The 17,931-nt window shown below is 43.4% G+C and overlaps 1 protein-coding gene across 8 annotated transcripts in view; it reads right to left on the reverse strand.

Annotated features, from left to right (window-relative positions):
- Nucleotides 1-17,931, reverse strand: part of MTUS2 (microtubule associated scaffold protein 2) — a 589,535-nt gene that overhangs the window by 409,872 nt on the left and 161,732 nt on the right. For 6 of the 8 annotated variants that reach the window (XM_038573369.1, XM_038573373.1, XM_038573374.1 and 3 more), the window contains one exon: nt 16,746-16,882. The exons of the other annotated variants lie outside the window; for them this stretch is intronic. The gene's annotated coding sequence lies outside the window, so the exon portion shown is untranslated. The remainder of the gene's footprint in view (nt 1-16,745; nt 16,883-17,931) is intronic. 8 annotated transcript variants of the gene reach the window in all.

The raw sequence follows: 17,931 nt of genomic DNA on the forward strand, positions 1-17,931 counted from the left end.
TTTGGATCACCATGCTTGGAATGTCTTTATCTTTAAAGAAGAGATAGAGACATGAACATAAACAGAAAAGGAAAGAATATATCACTTAGTTTTGAACCAATTTAGCCCAAAAACATGCAAGAGAAATAAATGAATATACACAGGGGAAAAGGAGTAGTTTTTCCTATACAATTGAGATAAAGGAATAATATTGCTTTAGTTGACTTATAGGAATCTCCCATTTCCTTAGAACTTGAAGAATAAAAAAGAAGATACTTCTATTCCCCCCAAAATTCGAGATTTCTTTCTTAAAGAGTACCATGTCAGTATGTATTTGAATAGCACCCAACCTATAATCCCAGGCTGGAAAACTGACTTGCTAGCATTTCTGGGATAAGGCACAGGCTTCATGCATCCTAATGATCAAAACAGACAAATTTCATAAGCAACAAAAATCAAACATTCCCAGAAAGAACAAACTTGAATAAGCAGAATTTTAATGGGCATGTTTTAAAGATCTAAAGTCACAATTTAGAAATGCACTGTTAAATAACACAATATACCCCCAAATCTATTTTAATCAAAGACTCTCAAAGAAATGCTGTTAAGTTTCATGTTTATCTTTCAAATAAAACTGCCAAGAAACTACTTATTGATTCACAATTACATCCTCTTATATGTTTGATCTGTGTGGCAAGGGAAAAGGGAGTGACGTGTTACTTTTTTAAAGATTTTATTTATTTATTCATGGGAGACACAGAGAAAGAGAGACAGGTAGAGACACAGGCAGAGGGAGAAGCAGGCTCCATGCAAGGAGCCCGATGTGGGACTCGATCCTGGGACTCCAGGATCATGCCCTGGGCCAAAGGCAGGTGCTAAACCACTGAGCCAGCCACCCAGGGATCCCCAAGGAGTGATGTGTTAATTTGCCCTCCCTGATGCATGGTTCTGACAGCTTCCAGGAAGGCTCCTGACCTTTGTGTCCCTGGGGACTTTTCCTCTGACCCAGGCAGCTCTCCAAGGCTGCAGGAGTGACCCAAACAGTCCTCCATCCAATTTCTGGGACTAGAAAGTTTACACACAGACTAGTCTCCCCCTGAACACAGAAATTTGCTCCAGGTTTACTGGTAGGGACCCTTCCTAACTAAAGTGTGGAGAGAGCTCTAAAGGGGAGGAGAAACAAAAAATCTGTTTGACACTACTCTCTATGGGAACACTCTCTGACCTCAATAGGAGTTGTGATGCCATGAGCAAATCAGAAGAAAACCTCTACCTCTCCCCAGCAGCTTCCTGACCACGAAGACATGCTGGACACAGAGTTCCTGAAAGCTGATGGTCGTGACCTGCCTAATTCCAAGGGAAAGAAGTTAGATGGCACTAGCCCAAAGAGGGGAAGCTCTGCAGCCTGAGAACCTGTCAGGAAAGAGGGAAGGACAGTGGTACCCCTCTATGATAGGTCATCTGGTTAATGAGAAAAGAATAAAGTAATATGGACAATTGATACAAATTCTCTATTCCCTAACAAGAGCCAGATTTTGAGTCCAAGGATGCTAGAGGAGAAAAGACAAGAGAAAGAAAAGGAAAACCTAAAGGACACTGAAGTAGCAAATTTAGGAAGCAGTGATTTACTACTTCTTTGCTTGGCATCCCATGCATGTGTGTGCTCGCATCCAAATTTGGAAACATTTTATAGGTTTTCATCCCCATGAACTCAACACCTCAGCTACAGCAAAGGCATATAACACATAATGCACGGCTCCAGATGCCAATCCCATTCCTAATATGAAGAAGCAGCTAAGAATTAACAAATATATAAGAAAGCATACAATAAAAAAGACAAAGCATTTAAAAAATACCAAAAAGAGAATAAAAGCCTTTAAAAATTTGTTTTAATTTACATAAATAAAATCCACTTCTGGGTGCATAGTTCTGAGTTTTGACAAATGCACAAGAGTAGTCACCAACACAATCAGAATACAGAACAGTTGTATGACCCAAAATTCTCTCATGTCACCCCTTTGTATTCAGCTCCTCCACCACCAATACTGATCTATTCTCCATCCCCATAGTTTTGCCTTTTCCAAAATCTTATACAATGTAGTCACAAAGCCTGTAGCTTTGAAGTCTGGGTTCCTTCACTTTTAATATGGATGAATGTAGACAACAGCATCATTGCTGTATTATTAATAATAGTATTTTATTAATATAATTTGTTGTGATTATACAAATATGGTTATTCATGTAGAATGCATATTGCATTCTAGATGTGTCCACATTATTACATGTATCAATAGTCTGTACTTTTTCATTGCTGAGTGGTAGTCCACTGTATGAGCTGTACCACAATTTCTTTATCCATTCACCAAATGGAGCACAGAAGAAAACATCTCAAAGTTCTAATTAATTCCCTCTCAGATATGAGTCCCTATAAAACAAGAAAGGGACAGAGAACAAGAGCTCACAGAAATGAAAAATATGACAATTAAAATTAAAATGTAAAAATTAATATAAGGCTTTAAAGATAAAATCTCAGAAATCTCTCAGAAATTAGAACACAAAAAGGAAAAGCCAACAAAGGTGTAAATTATCAAAAAAAAAAAAAAACAGAACAAGAAAATTCTCAGCACTAAAAGCACAAGTTTAGAAGGGCTCAATAGCAGCCTAGAAAATAAAAGTTGGCATGTGGCAAGGCACAGTATCATGTAATTTTAGTGCCCCAGAAATAAAGAGCAGTTCCAGAAAGATAAACTAGATTGTGGATAAAAGGAATCATACTGGCAATGGATTTCCAAACAGCAATAACAAATATCTAAAGTCAGGGGAGCAATGTTAACACTCCAAGCAATCACGATTTTACTTAGAATTCTATATCCTGCTAAACTATCAAATCAATTGTGAGTACAGAAAAAATTAATTTTCAAATGTGCAATAATTCAAATACATATATTTCTCAAGCCTCTAAGGAATATGTTTCTGAAAAATGAATATTTAAGTGAAGATGACAGGGGTCTAGGAGAGGGAGACCAAAAGAAAGCCCCAAGAAGAGAAGGGTACCCAGGGCCCAGAGATAAACTGGTTTGGACTGGAGCAGAAGAATACATGGGTATAGGAGGCAGATCATGGAAGAAAAACACAACTGGTGTCCCTGTTGTGTTGGATATTTATGTTTACTAAGCATTCTGCAGCTTAGAATTATTTTCTCCAACTGACGGAGGAGGCTGTTTCTTCTTTGTCTAAGAACAAAGAAACTTTCCCCAGAAATAATCCCTACAGGCTATCTCTTGCAGGGCAGGGGCAGTGGGCCATGGTGACTGGGTTGGCCATATCAGAAATTATTGAGTCAAGTGCAAAGGTGCAGACATCAAAACAAAATCAGGCTCTAGCCAGCAAGAAGGAAGAGGACATGGTTGTTGGACAATAACTGGCAATGCCCCCATATGACAGGTATTAATCTGAGGGGGCTACATGAGGAAATAAATGATTAGTCATAGTACATGAATGGGATCATCAGTAAATTACTGGTATTCATGTACAGAGTTACTACTGATTTACCCAAATTTCAGAAGGCTGGGAAAAGGAAAAGCATGGGAGTCTGAACTCCCCACTGCCATGTGGAGAACTCAATGGATGATACCCAAAAAAGACCCAAAAGTAGAGAATATTCAGACAATGGTGGGGCCAGGGATCAGAAGAAACCACAAAATGATTTGAAATCTGTTGCCTCTATGGAGTAGGGTTTGAAATAGAGAAGGTGGGCAGAGGAATGCAGTTTCTTGTTATAAGCTTTTTATCACTATAATGAAAGTTTAAAAAAAATTAAACCACAGATTCCTTATGGAATATTTAAACAAAATTGAAGCCAAGTGTGAAGATTTGGAACATTTTAATAAAGAGCTAAAGTTATATACTCATTAAAAAGATCCACAGAGTGACTTTTCAGTTTTAATCTAAATTTAAAATTAAGTGATCTAAGGCGATCTCACTCCACTGGAGCCCAGAAACCAACAGATTGGCTGTTCTTACTGAAATGACAAGACAGCTAAAGCTGGAGCTGAGTCAGCAGGAGGAAAAACATTCATAATTCTGGCTTGTTCAGAGAACAGCATACCCCAGATTCACTAGTGACCTGAACAGGTGAATTGAGAGGGCATTCCTTCTGCGTCTGAGCTCAACAGGCAGATTTTGAAGGAATGTTCAGCTTATTTAAGGAAGTCTCAATTAGAGATGAGAGTAATAGATTCTGATACAGCTAAATCAAGTTTTAAGATTTTCCAGCTGCCTGTAAAGTGGCAACTCAGAATGTCTCCAAATTACCAGGATGTTCTATCAGACATCATGCTACCTAGAATCATTATTTACAAAGATAATATCTGCCTATTGTCAGATTGCCATGTGACCACCACAAACCGAACTCAGGTCCTCTGGAACAAGTAATAGGTCCTCTGGAGTATGCATGCTGTGCTTTGAATCGGCACCTGCCATCCTCTGGCTATGTCATTACTCACCAATTTCAGCCTGTTTCCTCAACTGCATTTCAGTGTAGCCTAAAATAGCAGCTTGTAGTAGCAGGTTCTTGGGAGGCTGGAAGTATGATATGTAACACATGTGGTAGATATTAAATAAATGATACTATTACTACACTGCATTAAAAAAAATACGTACAACCTCATTACTATACGGTTGACTAGGCAACAGAAAAGGTAATGCCCATAGGTACAAGAAGTTGTTTAGGTCTGGTTTGCTCTTGCTTATTCCTATCAGCACCTGGGCAGAATGCCCCGGGTTCACACCTAACTTTTGCAGCAGCTCTGAGCATTCTCCCCATTTCCCTTGCTCTCCCCTCTCTCTGCCCATTCTAAATCAGTTCTAGAGCTGCTCCCACCTCCACCTACCCTCTGGCTATGCTGTCATTCTGTTCCCTGCTCTAGAACTTACATAGCCCATCCACACAGAATGAACATTAAGTTTCCATTCCCAGAGACTAGCTCCCTGTATAGTAAGGCACATGGAAGTGTCCTTTAGACAGACTCTAATTTCTGAAATAATTGGCTATGATCAGATAAGACAAGAACTGGCACTATGGGCCATCTGCCAGGACACAGAAATAATTTCATTTTGAAAGAAAAGATGACATAATATCATTCTTTTTCAACACTTGTCTCCATGGTGCACATTCCTAGAGAGCAGATTCTGTGCTTACCAAGAGTCTCAAAGTACCTGGGAGTACTCTGATGAATACTATGTACTAAGCACTAGGTTAAGTTTGGTTAGGAAGAAGCAGGGTGGTAACTGTAACATTTAGACCATAATATGTCCTGTGTGCACCTGTCAAAGCTGAGTTCCCTACTTGGTTGTGGCTAGAGGCGATGGGCCTACATTTTCTGACTGTGCCCTGCTCACAGAACCTATCCCTTATTGTGAATAGTTATTTCTGTATGTGCTCCACCTCCCACACCTCCCCACCCCACTTTGTTCACAAGACCTGGGTGCTCTGGAGAGCAGGATTCTTGCCTTTCAGCATTTGTAGATCCCTTTATCAGACTTTTCGAGTAATAGGTACTCAAACAAACTTTCGTGAATCATAGATAAAATCCGTGATTTCTGATGGGGGGAATGGGCAAGCACTGCCCTCCAGGCCATGTCTGTGAACTGTAACCCCACTCTGGATGCTGGGCTTGGCACTCCCCCTACCCTCCGAACTCCCACATCCCTCTAGGCCCACACAGGTGCTAGGAACAGGCAAAGCTGGGAATCTTCACTGCAGGGAGGCCCTTCCCCTTTCTGGTTTGCGAGCCTGTACCATCCCCATGACTTCATCAACTGTACCAGGGCACCTACCAGGTGACAGGGAGATTCCTCTCTTACCCTCTGAACTCCAATTCCTCTATTCTCAGAATCTCTAGCAGGAACCAGACATTCCTCTGAGTCCCCTATGCATTTTCTGTATTCCTTTCTCAGGACCTAGATCTCTTTCTACTTGGTATAACTATTTTCTACATCACTTCTCTTTTCTTCTCTACTATGGTTTCATCTCCTTGAGACCACAAGCCTTGCACAGGTCATCTCTATATACTTCAAACCCCCAGCAAATGGCCTCATCCAGGGCAGGTTCCCAGTTATACCTGCTGAAATGAACATTCCTGTTTATTAATAGGCATGAGAAATTAAAACCCTGTTACTTTCTAGCAACTGTCCTAGATTTAAACTTTCCTGGAAAGCTGTATACACAAACATTCTGAACTATTATATTGGCTAGTTTCTGATGATACAATTGGATATTGTTTGGAAACTATACAGCAGATTCATACTTCTTCTTCTTCTTCTTCTTCTTCTTCTTCTTCTTCTTCTTTTTTTTTTTTTTTTTTTTTTTTTTTTTTGCCTATTTTGGTGTCAAGGTAATACATGCTATTTTTCCAGGATCTACGTGACTGTCATTTAAAGAACTGTAAAAAAAAGGTCTAGTATATAAATAAGCATTTTGTGCATAAATCTATTCAACAGCTGTATTTTGAATACACTGCAGAGAAAACACCATAGGGTGAGATTTTTTAAGTGGAATCAATTGACAAAGTCATGACCCACATTTTAAAAAATGAGAATGTAATAGAAAAAAATGAGTTATTATAGCCATGGGTAAGTAAGTATTGTTTCATGGATACTTTTTCAATTAAGACTGTGTGTGTGTGTGTGTGTGTGTGTGTGTGTGTGTGTGTGTGTGATAGCCCTGTGAGTAGCAGCTGCAGGAGCAGAGGTGGTGCCTGGGCAATGGCAGGGGGAGCAAAAGCAGCCTGCCTGGCTTGCTCTCCCTGCCCCTGCCCGCCCTGCCCAGACTTCACCTGTACCCTTCCTTTGCTGCTCAAAGCCACCACAGTGGATGTATCTTGCTTACATCCAGGAGTCTAGAATGATACAAATACCATACTAGGCTATAGGGGAGGAGAAACTCTGGCATAATCTTGAACAAGAAGAATGAAACCAAGTTAGGCAGTCCTGCAGAAACTGGATTGCACCCCAGAAACAACAGGGGCAGAGTCAACAGGTGGCCCAGGCTAGGCAAACGATGGGGACTTGAACTGGACAGAAAGCATTAAAGACAAATCCTATGAACTCCTTCTGCATGAACTTCATGGAAGAGGGGCAGAAGCACGTGAGACAGGCAAACCAAAAGCTAGCTGAAAAAGATCCAGGAAGGCCAGCTCAGAGCAAGGTTAAGAGCATCAACTCTGGACCCAGACTCTCTGGATCTGAATCTAGGTTGACCAGCTGGGTGAACCTGAGTTACTTAATCTCTCTGTGCCTCAGTCTGTCATCTGTAAAATGGAAACAATGACAGTACCTAACTCAGAGTCGCTGTTATGAGAATTAAATTAGCAAGTATATGAAAAGGACTTTAAAAAAAAATGCCAGGTACTCAGGGAGCAGAGTATGATTGTTTGAAGAAATTTAAAGAAAAAAAAATCCTCTCCATCCCAATTGCTATAGCAAAGCTGTTGCTCTGGGTCTGATAAGGGGAGTGAACCTCTAGAATGTTGTTCTTCTTGAGCTACCATCACTCTGCTTTTAAGTATTTGCAATTATGTAGGGAAAGGCTTTTACAGCAGGGTCCACGCACAATTAGAACCTAATCTTTAAATATCTTGCTTACTTGCCTTACTGTTTGTGAATTTATCCAGAGCCAAAATTCAGTGACACTTATTACTCGCCATCACTGGGGAACTAGGTTTTCCACATAAGTTAATTTTCTAGCAATTGAGGCACATCTAAGAGCCAATGCACATGAAAGTTTGAATTATGTTAATGGCTTATAAAATATAGTGTAAAATTTCCTACTTTCTTAAAGTTTCTTAAAGTGCATCAAAAATAATTTAGTATTTCCATGTAGACTTGGTCATTTTAAATGAACATCAGTCATTGGGGTAATGTCATCGTGTTAACCACTGTGGTTTAAAGATTTGTTTGCCCCTAAACTATCATCTCCAATACAACTGTCTCTTTATTTTTTTCTGCACCCTTCCCTACTACAACTTAAAAATGTCTTGCAGCTTTCACCATTCCTTCTTCAGAATATGACTTTTTTCCTAGTTTTCTACAATCTGCAGCCATGTTGTAGTAGATATTAAAGTTCTGTATAAAGCAAAATGGGTACACTACCTATTGACTATGCTGTAGGCATGCCTATCTTCCAATGATAGGCAGGAAACTTACCCTGTAGATTTTGTGGAATATATTCAGCTTACTCGCTAAAAAAATTATTCTTGGATTTTTACTGTTCAGGACAGCTGAGGATGCCAAATGGGCATCCAAGTTAGGCTAGGGTTTGACTAGCAATGAGTGACAGCTAAAGGTCGGAAAGGCAAGAATCCTTAAGCCTCAAATTTTATAGAAGGCTATCTACTCAGGGGCACCTGGGTGGCTCAGTCATTTAGGCAGTTGCCTTCAGCTCAGGTCATGATCCTGCATCAGATTCCCTGCTTGGCCGGGGTGCCGCTTCTCCCTCTCCTTGCCTCTTGCTTGGGCTCCCTCTAGCTTTCCTTTGCGCTCTCTCTCTCTCTCTCTCTCTCATGAATAAATAAAATCTTAGGAGAGAGAGAGGAAAGGAAAGGAAAGGAAAGGAAAGGAAAGGAAAGGAAAGGAAAGGAAAGGAAAGGAAAGGAAAGGAAAGGAAAGGAAAGGAAAGGAAAGGAAAGGAAAGGAAAGGAAAGGAAAGGAGAAAGACAGAAAGGATATCTCCTCCACATCTGCACTGTACTAGTTTCATACTGCTTCTGAAGCAAAGTATAACTTAGTGGCTTAAAACAACACACAAATTTATTATCTTGCAGTTCTAGAGGTCAGAGTCTTGCAGGATAGAATCAAAGTGTCAGCAAGAGCTGTGCTCCTTCCAGAAACTCCAAGACAGAATCTATTTATCTTGGCTTCTCCAGCTAGAAGCTGGAAAATGGATTTCAGAAAATGTACAAGGCCACCTGCATTGCTTGACTTGTGTCACCTTCTTCCACCTTCTGAGCAATTCGCCCAACCTCTGCTTTGGTCATCACAGCTCTCTCCTTGACTGGCATGCCCACCTCCCTCCTACATGGACCCTTGTGATGACACAGGGCCTACCTGCATAACCCAGGATAGCCTCCCCACCTCAGCATTCTTGACTTAATCACATCTGCAGAGTACCTTCTGACATAAGCATCCTTGGGTCCATTATTCTGCCTGCCACACCCACAGAGGCATCCAACACATCTCAAGTTCAGCACACCCAAAACTAAGCTGCTTCTCTTCCCATCCAACCCCACCACTCTGTCCATATCTGCTCCACTCACCATCTGCCTGCACATTCATTGACAGCAAGTGCATCCATCCAGTTGACTTAGGACAGGTAACATGCAGACACCTCTGTCATCCAGTTCTGTCAAGAATCCCTTCAAAAACAGTTCCAGCATCTGATCACCTCACCCCACCTCCACAGCCACCCTCAACCTGAACCACTGTCTTCTGTCAATGAGATCTCTGGAACAGCCTCGTACAAGGTCTCCCAAATCATGCCCTACAGTCTAATCTCAACCCTGCAAACAAAGGTAGACTTTTTAAGATTTTATTTATTTTACAGAGAGAGAGAGAGAGCACAAGCAGGGGAAGCAGTAGGCAGAGAGAAAGGAAGTAGTAGGCTCCCCGCTGAGCAGGGAGCCCCATGTGGGACTTGACCCCAGGACCCCAGGATCATAACCTGAGCTGAAGGCAGACACCCAACCACCTGAGCCACCCAGGCACCCCAGAGAGAGACTTAAAATACAAATTAGATTGTGTCACCCCTTCCTTCAAACCTCTCCAACGGCTTTTCATCCCACTCAGAGTAAAAGCCAAAGGCCTCATGACGAGTATCCAGAAAGAAATTAAAGCATGGGCAAAGGCTCAGAGGTAAGAAAGCAGTTTTTCAGGAATTGAACACCGTTCAGTGTCCCAAGCAAAGACTATGAAAGGAAATGAGAGATGAATATGTGCATTTGGGCAAGGGTCTGGTCCCCATATTAAGCGGCCTGATCCTACCCTAAGGGCCACGGAAAGCTGGTGATGGGTGTTCAGCAGAGCCGGGGCACACCCCAGGGTGCATTTTGGGAAGGCAGCTCCAGCTGCAGCCTGAGACTGGATTGAATGAGCATGGCAAGGAGGAGAGACATTTTGGAAGAGCATGGAAGAGGACAGTGATAGCTGAGAAAAGGAGGAGAGGGCAGATTCGTGGCCATTTAGGAGGTCAAACATCAAAAATTGGTGATGCTCGGATCTGAGGTCAGGGATGAGCTGTGGGTCTTGACATGACTGAATGGGTATCCAAGAGGGCAGTGCCCATCAGCCTGATAGGAAACTCAGCAGCAGGACTGGCTGGGTATGACATGAGGAGGCCAAGTGTGGGAGATCCTCAAGTCAACGTGCTGGAAGTTGAGTGGTCGTATGGAATCTGGTGATAGGAAATACTGACTGGAAACATGTATTTGGAAGTCTTCAGTTTGCAGAAGGTTATTTAAATATGGAAATCAGCAAAGCCACCCAGGATGAGCCTGGAGTAGGAAAAGAGAAGAAGGCTCAGAACTGAACTCTTGAAGGGGAAGAGAAGTCCGCAAAGGAGACTGAGAAAGAACAGCTGGAGGGCTGTGGGGAACACAGGAGAATGAAGTCAGCATTTGTAAGAAGAGCATGCACCAGTGTCAGATACTTCCCATAAGCTAAGTAAATAAGTCCTGAAAATGTTCCATTGGGTTTAGCATCAAGTACATTGTTAGAGGGTACCTGGGTAGCTCAGTGGTTGAGTGTCTGCCTTCAGCTCAGGACGTGATCCCGGGATCCTGGGATCAAGTCTCACATCAGGCTCCCCACAGGGAGCCTGCTTCTCCCTCTGCCATGTCTCTGCCTCTCTCTGTGTCTCTCATGAATAAATAAATAAAATCTTAAAAAAAAATTCTGACAGGAGGAAGCCATCAAAGAGAAAGACAGGAGATCACTGATGTGTGAGGTCTCTGAGGAGGAAAGAGAAGATGGGACCCAGAACATAAGTAGCCAAAGTCACCTTCAGGCCAAGTGCCACCTCGTCAGAAAGCTAATCTCCAACACTGTGAAAGAGCTTGCTCATCTCTGTGCAAGGCACTGGGTATAAAACAGAAAACAAGATGCCCCACCTCCACTTTCAAGGACCTTCCAGCCATTAAAGGGAATGGAGGCCACTAACCAAGTAATGCTGACGCTTCACACACAGTGTGGTAAGTGCTCTGCTGGGGCAGCAGGAGTGTGATAAAAGCAGCCAGGTCTAGAGTCTTCCAAAGGCCCAGAGGCGCACGGGTGGGTTGGTGGGGGGCTGACAGCCAGACAGAGTCCTAGAACCATCCAGGCTCAAGCCAAGCAATGGGAGTGGCTATGAACTACTGAAAATACAAATATGAAAGAAATATCCATTAGCACCTTCCTGGAAATGTGACAGGCATGGAATCTGTTTACTGTTTTCAGTGCTGCTAACATCCAGTTTTCTTCATTCCCTGCATATGGAGGAGGCTGTGCCAAGGCCTGCCTTCCTCTCCCGCCTCCCACTGGAGCTCACAACCTGTTCTCACCCTTAAGGAAAGAGCAAGGCAGCATGCACAGCTATGAACACTGTCCTTCAGAGCTGGGCATTCCCCTCCTATGAGCCCTGGGGGAGGTAAGGGGAGGAAATCTCTTTACTAGGGCAGGCAGCCCAGGACACCAGCACTCCTAATGAGCATCCATCCCCAAGGTGAAATCTCCCCATTCCTGTCCATGAGCAGCAGGTGGAAACCATCTCCTTTCCCCTCTGACCACTCCCCTCCCCTCCCATCTGCTGGCAAAGGCTGCTCAGCCAGGCAGGTCCTGAATTCCCCTCTTCTTCTCCCTCCTCCCCAGTCCTCATATCTGCTCCCTTTTGGATCTAAAGGTTCCAAAAGGGGATCCCTGGGTGGCGCAGCGGTTTAGCGCCTGCCTTTGGCCCAGGGCGCGATCCTGGAGACCTGGGATCGAATCCCACGTCGGACTCCTGGTGCATGGAGCCTGCTTCTCCCTCTGCCTGTGTCTCTGCCTCTCTCTCACTGTGTGCCTATCATAAATAAATAAAAAATTTAAAAAAAAAATAAAGGTTCCAAAAGGAAATGGTTACATCCATAAGCCACTGAACACACATCTGTCAAAATAATCATTTATTTCCTTGGTTTTCCCTCTCTGCCTGCCTCCCCTGGGCAGGTCACCAGCTCCATGCTGTCCTATCTCAGGAGAGGTCTGTAACTTGGAAGGAGGAGAGCAAGTGCTGCCTGTAAGACACTTCCCTTCCTAGCTTCTGTTTCCAAATCCTAAACCCACGGACGGAAGGAGTTTTCAGGCAAAGAAGAAGCCCCCAGTGAGAACTATAGCCAATGGGCATGGGTGACTAAAGGACTTCCCCAAAGTAAATTTCTCATGCCTGCGAAGGAGGGAGGGCTGGGTTCCTGGAGGAGGGTGGGCTCTGTCTGGCCTTGCTCTAAAGCCAGCAGACCCTGGGAAGGAAGCCCTTGGTGGGACCTGGGCTGAGCCCTTAGGTTGACAGGTTCCCAGGGCAGAAGACAGAGAACAGAGTGATTAACCCAAAGAGACTCTACTGCTTCTCAGAGGTGACTGCTGTGGACTTAAGACCCATGACCAGAGGGAAGTCCCTCCTGCCTGAGTGCCACCTCCAACCCCGAGACATTTGCACAAAGTGGAAGGAGGGAAGAAAATGTAAAAAATTAGCTAAGATGGAATCTCCTACCAACCAAAGCAAGAGAAAGGCTAAGAGTCAAGATAAAATGCCAGAAAATGAAGAGGCTCAGCTGAGTTTCATAACTGCTATACGACCTGTAAAGATATAAACCAGAGAAAATATACTCAGAAGTCAAGTAAAAACACTTGCCTGGCTTGTGCCAGATAGCACAGGCAAGTCTGGCTCACACACGGGGCTTGGCCACATTCACTACATCTTCTCCTATATGACCAACAGCCCCACCAAACCCAACTGCACATGTTAACATAGTTGCAGTCTTAAATGAACCAAAATCCAATTTTTAAATCTATCCCTTAAACTGAGCATGCACCAGCTCACCTGCTGACTGCTGGCCAGGCCTCATGTCTCGTCCAGCAACTCTGCCCAGCACCAGCCAGAGGCTTCTTTGAAATATGTGAATGTGATCATGTCATTTCTCTGCAGAGGGTTCCCTTTTGCCCACACAGCACAACCTGAACCACAAAGCCCTTGCTCTCAAGCCACTATTTTACTTGCCAATATCATACCCCTTCTCCATACCTCCATTCTCCCACATGGACTTTCTCTAATCCCATAGAAACACATCACTCTGCGAACATACCAGTTCCTTCCAAAGCCCTAGAACTCTATAATCTCCTTGTCTGATATCCCCATGCTCCCAACCCACCTTGTGCCTGCAGAATGGTTAGTCAACAAGTGTCAAATGAATGAATCACTCAGTGAAGCCCCAAACCACCAGACATCTCCCAATAGGTTCACAATGCCACATGGGCAGAAGGTCCTGGTGTCCTCCTTCCACAAGCCCCTAGTTAAGAAACAGGGCAGGGGGCCAGTTCTGTCCTACAGAGGTGTTTTATTTGACTCTCACAATGTAATGACATAAACTCATTTATCAACAAACATCCATCAGGGAATTCTCCATAAATCACCCAGATTTCTGACTGACATTGGAAATGAGGCAACAGGACACAGAAGGCCCACTGAGGGGGGCCCTCTTTGCATAGCAGCCCTCTTTGGGAGTAGTACCGCTCCCCTGCCTATCCATCCTCACCCTCATACTGTCCCCTCAACAGAAGGTGGAAGGTGGCAACCACCCATCCTCATCCTCCCAGTAAGACCCTTGCACGGTGACCGTCTGGTCCCTGTGGGCACCCAAACAGAGGCCTCTGGGACACACAACCCAACCATTATCATGTGATGACCCCAATTCACTGATTCCTCCATACCTATCACCCATCACCCATCACCCGACACTAACACCACTAAGCCTCATCCACATCTTAAGAGTTTGCTGGGGGTTATTTTCTTGGGAATGAGAAGCTAGTGACAGACTCCATTAATGAGACCAAAAAAATTTTTTTAAGATTTTATTTATTTACTCATTAGAGAGGCAGAGACATAGGCAGAGGGAGAAGCAGGCTCCCTGTGGGGAGCCCAATGTGGGACTCGATCCCAGGACCCCGGGATCACTCCCTGAGCTGAAGGCAGATGCTCAACCACTGAGCCGCCCAGGTGTCCTCAAATTTTTTAAAAACTTCTTAGCTGTATATCTGAATTGTATGTGCTTCCCTAAAATTTCCTCCTACCTTTATCCCTTTTCTAAAAAGGTGTCACTATCTTGGTCTCATTTCCATAAGCTTTTTTCACTGGTTAGGTCTGGGGCAAGATGAGAATTCATCCCCAGAGGCCTTAACTATCAAGCAAGGATTTTCCTGTGCTGCTGAGTCTCCCTGACTCCTTCTGAAACCAGCAGCTAGCCCAAGCACATAGAACCCCAGCTTCCCATGCTCTCCTGGCCTCGAGAATTTTGTAACGTGTGCCTGACAAAGCATCTTAAATTACAGGGAATCAATATAAATCTCCCTCGCAGACATATCTAAGCCGATGAAACTGTTGACAAGAAAGTATTTGCATCCCTTGATTAGAATCTGGTCCAAAACCAATTGAATCAAAGTACGGCAAAGCTGTTCCACAAACAATTGCTTTTGATTACAAGGCAAGCTGAATGAGCAACATCTTCATGCTGTAAAGGAGCTTCTCATACTAAACTAGCATTTTAAGCATCAGCTTACATCAAATCACATTTCATTCAGGGGGTAAATTCAACTCCACCCACCCGAATTATCCAAAACCTTCTCTAATTTTTAGTATATATAAATATACTCCCCTTTAATAAAAATGCTTTCTCTGAGGAACACCTCAGGTCTTTGTCTACTCCAAATGCACTCTTCGAATGTTTAATAATTAACGGACATTTAATGTTCTTGTACATAAAGTGATAATTATATTTTTTTGAAATAACTGTCCAAATTCAGTAAATACTTTGGATTTGTTCCATTCACTAAGAGCTCTGTCAGTGGCTATGTTTAGACTTCAATCTTTATCCTGATTCATCTCTTCGCTCACAAATTCTTTTCTCTGATTTTCCATTTTCTCCAAGATGAATTTGTAGCTTCTTGGGATAGACACTGAAAGGTAAAGGGACTTCTAAAAGGTTGTCACGAAGAGCTGTGACACTTAGGCTTTACAACACATTTATACAAAGCTAGTTTCTAAGATGGCAGAGGGACTTGTAGGAACATAAAGACACAGGACAATGTGGCTGGGCAGGTTCATCTCTCATCCCACTATGAAACTGGAGAAGTTAAGCAAGAGCTAAACTCCCATTCTGGACATAATAGAAATCTCTGTCCTTTTACAGTAAGAGCCTATTGCTGCTAATCTTACACATAATGTGCACACACATCCTCACTGTTGTGCCTACAGTCCTAGAAGCTGAGAAGTCCCCTCTACCTGGGCTCTTAGGCTATCCCTATCTCTTCAGGGTCTTTATCCAACAATTCTTGCATCTTCTATGCTGGAGGCTCTCAATGCTGGTTGAACACAGAAACCACGTGTTCATTTGAAACATGCCTGGGTCCCTCCCCCAGATATTCTGATTTAACTGTTCCAGGGCATGGCCTGGGCTTTAGGATTCTATTGTTCAGTCAAGATACAGAGCCACTGCTCTCCACTGACCTATCTCCCTAGACCAAAAGGCACAAACTCTAACCTGTGTGTCAAAACAGCCTAGGGACATTGCGGTGAGGGGTGTGTAAAATACACGAAACATAAAATTTACCACTTGGGGATACCTGGGTGGCTCAGTGGTTGAGTGTCTGCCTTCAGCTCAGGTTGTGATCCTGGGGTCTTGGAAACAAATCCTGCATCAGGATCCCCGCAGGGAGCCTGCTTTCCCCTCTGCCTATGTCTCTGCTTCTCTCTCTCTCTGTCTCTCATGAATAAATAAATAAAATCTTTTTTAAAAATACAATAAAATTTACCATTTTAACCATTTTTAGGTATATGGTAGATTACATCATTAAGTACATTCACATTTCTCAGCAATGGGATATGTGTTTATCAGAGAAAAAATGTTATCACATTTTTACGTGCTTATTAATTACGGACACTTCACACATGAATCCAGATGTCTGGTATCCAGCAGGGAAAGTTAACATGGCCTCCTGGTAACAGTCACCTGGGGTAGTTTGATTGCTGCCCATTCAGATAGGGCATGGGCCCCAGGGTTGCCAACATCCTCACTGTGCCCCCTTGAAGTTACTCTTAGCCTGGCTTCTACAGACAGGCTTTATATCGGTCTGTCAATAGGGTTAGGCCTCCTCGGCCCTAAAAACACCCTGTGTCCTTTGATCCCAAGTCTCTCTCTAGATGCCCCTGTCTCTTTCACATCTCTCCCTTATCCCCCATTCAGCCCTTAGAGCCCTGAGATCCAACTTATTTCCCTTTCACTGCACTGAGTCCACCCTGGCAAAGATCAATGACCTCATGCCACCAAATCCCAGAGACACCCTAATTCCCTGTACTGCACTGGGTAGTATCAGAGGCTGAGTCCTTCTGGAACTCCCATGTCCTCCTCTCTCTCCTCTCTTCTCTACCTTTTTACAGGGCTTCCATCCTTGGCCCACAGCAAGGGAAGACTCCCTGCATGTTCATCACTCACCACAACCCATAGGCTGACAAGTCCAAACACAGTGGGTTCTCAGGGGCTCCAGGAGAGTCTGAGAGATGAGGTTTGAGTTCCTCGCTCTGTCACTTATAAGCTGTCACTTCAGGCCAGTTATTTAGCTCAAGCTCCATCTTAAAAAAAATGAAGATAATAATTTCCACATTAAAATGTATGAGAGACTGGAGGGTATTATGCTGAGTGAAGTAAGTCAGTCGGAGAAGGACAAACATTATATGTTCTCATTCATTTGGGGAATATAAATAATAGTGAAAGGGAAAATAAGGGAAGGGAAAAGAAATGTGTGGGAAATATCAGAAAGGGAGACAGAACGTAAAGACTGCTAACTCTGGGAAACGAACTAGGGGTGGTAGAAGGGGAGGAGGGCGGGGGGTGGGAGTGAATGGGTGACGGGCACTGGGTGTTATTCTGTATTTTAGTAAATTGAACATCAATAAAAAATAAATAAATAAAATAAATAAATAAATAAAAAAATAAAATGTATGAGAGAATTGTACAATGCTCTAGATTAGAACACCACTGTCCAACAGAACTTTCTGTGATAATGGAAATGTTCCCTACCTGTGTTGTCCATCGTGGAAGCCATGTGCTACATCAGACTACAGAACACTTGGAATGTGGACAATGGGACTGAAGAATTAAAATTTTAATTTTATGTAATGTTATTAATTTTAAATTTAATGGTTCCCTAGGGCCAGTGGTTCTCAGTGGAACAGTGCAGCTCTAAAGTGACTAAAACTAAACAATCATCAGTAAACCCAGCTATTATTATTGCCACTATTAACAAAGGGAAAAATGACAATAAACCTCTCCAGTTCAGGCCTTCCAGTGGAGCATCAGCCTCTGGAGGAACAGACTTCAGGCCACTTGAGGCCGGTTCTGTTTGAGGATCCTATGCTCAGGAAAGTGATCAACATTCCTCAGGGGCCAGAGTAAATATTCAGGGATTCTTATGTCCCAGTTATTCCTATCTGGTAAGGAGGCAGGCCTGTGGCCACAGTCTCCAGGACACTGGGATCTTTACTATGCATCTTTACTATGATGCACTGAGTAGAAGCCCCAGCTGTTGGGTTCCCCTGTGGGTCCTGATGTAGGCAAGCTGGCTCCGCCTGCCCAGAGTTTGCACAAGGGACTGTGCTCTATGCAACAGGGTAAGGTTCTA

The sequence above is a fragment of the Canis lupus genome, chromosome 25 (genome assembly GCF_011100685.1).
Source record: "Canis lupus familiaris isolate Mischka breed German Shepherd chromosome 25, alternate assembly UU_Cfam_GSD_1.0, whole genome shotgun sequence".
NCBI classification, from domain to species: domain Eukaryota; kingdom Metazoa; phylum Chordata; class Mammalia; order Carnivora; family Canidae; genus Canis; species Canis lupus.